The sequence below is a fragment of the Callionymus lyra genome, unplaced genomic scaffold (assembly GCF_982586985.1).
Source record: "Callionymus lyra unplaced genomic scaffold, fCalLyr1.hap1.1 HAP1_SCAFFOLD_30, whole genome shotgun sequence".
NCBI lineage: Eukaryota > Metazoa > Chordata > Actinopteri > Syngnathiformes > Callionymidae > Callionymus > Callionymus lyra.
Genome location: NW_028258547.1, coordinates 309,743 through 316,350, shown reverse-complemented (window position 1 = coordinate 316,350; position 6,608 = coordinate 309,743).

The following is a 6,608-nucleotide window of genomic DNA, read 5'->3' as shown; positions in this document are numbered from 1 at the left end:
GGCTGGATCAGATCAGTGATGTAAGGAGGAGCCTGACCATGAATAGCTCTGAAAGTAAGAACCAGAATTTTAAAGTTGATCCTGAAAGAAACTGGAAGCCAGTGAAGAGTTTTAAGGATCGGAGAAATGTGAGTTCTCCTACTTGAGCGGGTCAGAATTCTCGCTGCAGAGTTCTGAATCAACTGCAGACGAGACAGCTCCTTCTTGTTAAGACATGAAAACAAACCGTTACAATAGTCCAGACGAGAAGAAACAAACGCATGGATTACAAGCTCCAGATCATGTTGTGACAACATTTTCCTAAGTTTAGAGATTTTTCTCAGTTGAAGGAAACAGTTTCTGGTCAGTTTTCTGCAGTGTTGAACAAGAGACATGTCTTTATCAAATACAACACCCAGGTTTCTCAGGCTCAGTTTGACAGACTGACCTAAGTCACCCAAGTACTGACTCAACCATGGAATCTTATCATCAGGAGCAATCACCAGAGTTTCAGTTTTGTCCACATTAAGCTGTAAAGTGTGCCAACGCTCCTGCAATTTTACTGAATACAGCGAACAAAGAAACAATATCTGTGCAAGACAACCGTCTGGTCATGTGTGGAGGACCAAACGTTACATTGGTGTCAGAAGCGACTTTTTCGGACCTGCTCCTGAGGCGAAGCTAACGGTTATTAGCAACGAACTTTGCTAACGAACGTCCCCGGTATGTACGGGAAAGTGAAGAGCGAAAGTGAGGAGATGGACGTTGGTGCGAGACGACGGGACCATGCTCAACAGTTAAGAGACGCTGTGTTACAACTCTCAGAAGAAGAATGTGCGTCAATGCGTGCGCCAATGTGCAGCAACTGGGCTTCATCAAGTATCAAACAGAACACACATCACACCTACCATGATTTTGTTCAATGAGATGAAAACTTATTTGATGTTCAATCCAGTGTTCAGGTTGACTTCAGTGCTTATGTTTTAGTAGAAGTGAAGCTGTGGTGCTTTAGTTTAATACATGGACACAGCACTAAACTTTGTTGTTGGTTGTTAGTTGTTTTTTTAGATTTTGGGATCAACCGTCACTTTTTAGTAATGGGAGAATTATTTCTCTGCACTGTGCGAGTCGTCCCAGAGCCATTGTTCAGCCTGAAGCCAATACGTTTTTAGGTTGAAAAGTTTGCCCCCCTGAAAAAATGTAATGCCCCCCCTTAAATGTTTTTCTGCAGCCGGGTCTGTCAGTGTTATACTAGATCCACTCAGTATAAACTGTTGTCAACATTGAAGTCAAATCATCTCCAGAAATGATACTTTGTGATGAAGTCTTAATGTTAAAAGAGACAAATGTAATAATATCTTTAATGAATCAATTCATGTACATTTATATCAAACCTGCTATTCCCTGCATGATGGGATCAGAAACACTAGAATTCTACTTTCTCGGGACGTTTTAGATTTACAACGACGACATCATTAAAAGTGTGAACTGCAGTCACACTGCAAGTTTATGTCCATAATCCTTAGATATTCTCTCCAAATGAGAACAATTTAACAGAAGAGTTTAACATTACCTTGGCTGTAGTCATGCTCTGTAGACAGAAGCTTCACCTGCACAGGTGATCTCATTAGCTCGTCCTGTCTCTCCACCTGCACGCAAAGCAACTTGTACTCTCTGCTGCCCTCTAGTGTTGCTAAAACGATTTATTATGTCCAATAAACAAACCTACAGAAAGACTTAACAGTGTGGGTCTTTCTTTTTATTTCAAGGGTCCCCATTTTATCTCAAACATCAATATAGCTAATATTTAACACTAATTGGTAAATATCAAACATGTATGCTTCATTACAGTTGAAACAATTGTTCTCTGGTAACAAATATTTATCATTAAACATGTGTGTTCATGTATGATCCATGGCACTCATCATGATGGACAAATATGATGGAAAAACATTCTATTAGTGTCAGTACAGTACACGAGGTTGGAAATCAACCACGCATTTGCGCATGCGTTGTCCACCTACAAGGAGGTTTATAACGGTCAGACGCGGAAGAATCTACGAAACTATCACTGATAGATTCTCAAAAATCATCTGATATTAAATGATCTTTTCTCTCAAGGATAAGGATGTTGAAGGAGTGACGTCACAGTGTCCACTGTTGAAGGATAAGGATGTTGAGTGTCCAGCTGGAAGGAGCACAGGTACATGTTGTGGTTTATTAAAGTCTCTTTTCATTTTATTGACATCGGTAAATGTAACGCTAAGTTTAAGTGAAGGTATCAAGACCTGTCGCCCTTCCCAGCTATCTTCTAAATAATCCACGGAGGAAAAATTCAGAAAAAAAAGTCTTATATAGATCCAGAGCGGTCCGTAATAGGAACAAAAAAACAAAACAGGCACTCGGGGCGAAGGCAGGGCACTTCTGGAGATCGGGGTCCCAACAGCAACTAAAACAAAAAGACAAAAGGACTCACTTGAGTAAATAAAAGTGCTGACAACGTCAGGAGTATCCAAAGGATTATCCAGTTGTGATTCAAAGGCGAGGAGCGAGATCGAAAGGACAGCCAACCTGGTCTGGAAACGCAATACTCTGGCGAGTTCTTCCGGGTAGAGACGCTCCTTATCAATGGGAAGAACCCGCCACTCCATCATCCCCAGCCGCGCACCTGCCAGCGTCTGTCACTCAAAACACAGGACACATGAAAACGGAAAACCACCTTCAAAATAAAACAAAAGAACATAAGCATGACACTTGTATGTTGATTCTATCAAATGTATTCTGCCTATTTTAAATGTTGACCTTTTTTCTTATAAGAGTAACTGTCAGGAGTCTTGATGTAAAACGTCACTCAAATGTGTCATTTATTTATTTCTCTCACAGGATTCAGAGTCAATGTTCATTGCACAGAATTTCCATCTCCGTCCTGCACTGTCTGTGATGATGGAACTTACATGGACAAATTGAACCGAGAGAAACATGGTTTCAAGTGTCTCGTCTGTACTGAAGGTAAAGTTTGTTCTTCACTAGAATGATGAGTTGGTCAGTATGTAGATGTGATGTAGAATTTGTTATTGACTAACAGGACTGAGAGAGATCAGATCCTGTACCTTCACAGCAAACACCAAGTGTGAACCTCTGGAGGGTTTTTTCTGTGTGGACGGCTCAGTGGACACATGTGTGGCAGCACAGCAACACTCCACATGTGAACCAGGACAGTTCATCATCAGAGCAGGCGAGTTTCACATCCAACATGTGAAATGCAAGAGTGCAGAAACTATAAGACACACACAATGTTCTTCACAGGAACGTCCTCCACAGACACTGAGTGTGGAACCTGCAGTGAAGGAACATTTTCAAATGGAACGTTCACGTCATGTCAGGATCACAAACAGTGAGTGAAGCTTCACAAATGTTTGCTCCAGATGTTTTCTTCTAAACTGTCTCCACTTGTCTTTGTAGATGTTCAACATATCTACGAGAAGGAACTATTTCTTCTGGCTCTGTATGTCGAGAAGGTTTGACACCAGGAGAAGTGGCTGGAATTATTGTTGCTGTGATCGTTCTACTGATCACATGTTCTGTAGTTTATTGGTATAAAAAAAGAAAAAGAGGTAAAAAAACAAATGCATTCATAAAAATCACATTATTATATTGATTTGTGTTTATCTGGAGTCATTTCCTTGAATTATTTTTCTCCTTAACCAGATGGAAAAGAGTTCAAGAGAAGAAGGAAGGTATGTAAGAATGTTTTTTAGTCATTTATCAAAGTGATTTAATGTTTAAATGTAATGTTGATTAATTTTGCAAATGTCATCACTTGTACAATTAAAATGAATGTCAATTTTGGTTTAATATCTTCAGCACTGCAGTATTTGTGCATCAGAGAAACGATCATTATTTCTTATTAGGAGGTGGCAGTGGGAATGAATGAATGTATGGATTCAACGGAGCATCCGTGAGAATTTCAATTAGTTTGAGCTTTTTTTTAAATCTAAACTGACTTATTTTTTTCTTGTCTTAGATCAATTTATTCATCTGAGAATAAGTCCGATGAAGTGGAACATGTTCCACTGATGGTAGAACCCGGGGAAGACCCAGAACACACTGAAGAAGCATGTTCCTCCACTGGGCTGGAAACACAGGGGGGTCCTCCAGAAAGAGCTGGACGATGTAACTGGGGAGAAGAAAGTATGGACCTCTCTGCTGAAGCTGCTGCCCCCGTGACAAGAATCCAGATAAACAGACCAGAGATAGCAGACGTTGAATATGAACTAATTGGACACGAGGATATTAAAGTAGATTGTTCAGTCATTCAATAGAATGTTTGAGTTTTATACAACATGAAAAATGTGTTCATAAATGATGTGTTCAGTGAACATAACATATTTCTGGCTGTTTTCATTTGCCTGTGTGTGTAGCTTAGTCTGTGATATAGAAAACAGTTTCTGTCAAAGCTTTCATTAATCTCATAAATGGCTGATCAGTTAAACATCAGCCAGGTTTGAGGATGTACTTCACTCCACAGCCGTCAGTGTTGCTTGTTCTTTCACTGCCCTTTTTGTGAGGTCACCAAATTCAGACCAGCACAGATGGACAAAACCCAACAGCACATACAAAGCCACTTGAGAAAGGCAATCATCATGGAGGTGTGTACAGTATATGTTTAGTTAGTTCCTCGTATATTGCATCATAAAAGTCTAACCGTTTACATTTTTATGTTTGACAGACTATCCGATACACAGATGTGGGCTGCAGACCAGAACCTCACGTCCATTGTCATGTGCGTGTCAATGTGTGTCAATGCGCGCGTGTGTCAATGTGCGTCAATGCTTGCGCGCGTGTCAATGTGCGTCAATGCTTGCGTGCGTGTCAATGCGTGTGCGTGTGTCAATATGCTTGCGCGCGTGTCAATGTGCGTCAATGCTTGCGCGCGTGTCAATGTGCGTCAATGCGCGTGTGCGTGTCAATGTGCGTCAATGCGCCCGTGCGTGTCAATGCGTGTGCGTGCGTCAATATGCGCGCGAGTGTCAATGTGCGTCAATGCTTGCGCGCGTGTCAATGTGCGTCAATGCTTGCGCGTGTGTCAATGTGCGTCAATGCTTGCGCGTGTCAACACACAACACACGCACGCACACATTAAGCAAATGCGCACACCCACATTAAACAAACGCGCACGCACACATAAAACACACGCATGCATACACAGACATGCACTGACAAACGCACACACACACGGTGACATGCAAACATAAAACACACGCACGCACGCACACATAAAACAAACGCGGATTTTATAGGTTTGTTTGTGATGTGTAGTTATGCGTTTGTGTGCATGTCATTGGTGTGTGTGCGCATGTGTCAGTGTGTGTCTGCGTGTGCGTGCGTGTGTGTGTTTTATGTGTGCATGTCACCGTGTGTGTGCGTGTGTCAGTGCATGTCTGTGTGTGCATGCGTGTGTTTTGTGTGCGTCCGCGTTTGTTTTATGTGTGCGTGCGTGCGTGTGTTTTATGTGTGCATGTCACATGAAACAAATGCGCGCACGCACACATAAAACAAATGCGCGCATGCACACATAAAACAAATGCGCGCATGCACACATAAAGCAAATGCGCGCATGCACACATAAAGCAAATGCGCGCATGCACACATAAAACAAATGCGCGCACGTCACATAAAACAAATGCGCGCACGCACACATAAAACAAATGTGCGCACGCACATATTAAAGAAATGCGCACGCGCACACAAAACAAATGCGCAAGAGCACACAAAACAAATGCGCGCGCACAGATAAAACAAATGCACACGCACACAACACACGCACGCACACATTAAACAAATGCGCACACCCACATAAAACAAACGCGCACGCACACATAAAACACACGCATGCATACACAGACATGCACTGACAAACGCACACACACACGGTGACATGCAAACATAAAACACACGCACGCACGCACACATAAAACAAACGCGGGTTTTATAGGTTTGTTTGTGATGTGTAGTTATGCGTTTGTGTGCATGTCATTGGTGTGTGTGCGCATGTGTCAGTGTGTGTCTGCGTGTGCGTGCGTGTGTGTGTTTTATGTGTGCATGTCACCGTGTGTGTGCGTGTGTCAGTGCATGTCTGTGTGTGCATGCGTGTGTTTTGTGTGCGTCCGCGTTTGTTTTATGTGTGCGTGCGTGCGTGTGTTTTATGTGTGCATGTCACATGAAACAAATGCGCGCACGCACACATAAAACAAATGCGCGCATGCACACATAAAACAAATGCGCGCATGCACACATAAAACAAATGCGCGCATGCACACATAAAGCAAATGCGCGCATGCACACATAAAACAAATGCGCGCACGTCACATAAAACAAATGCGCGCACGCACACATAAAACAAATGCGCGCACGCACATATTAAAGAAATGCGCACGCGCACACAAAACAAATGCGCAAGAGCACACAAAACAAATGCGCGCGCACAGATAAAACAAATGCACACGCACACAACACACGCACGCACACATTAAACAAATGCGCACACCCACATAAAACAAACGCGCACGCACACATAAAACACACGCATGCATACACAGACATGCACTGACAAACGCACACACACACGG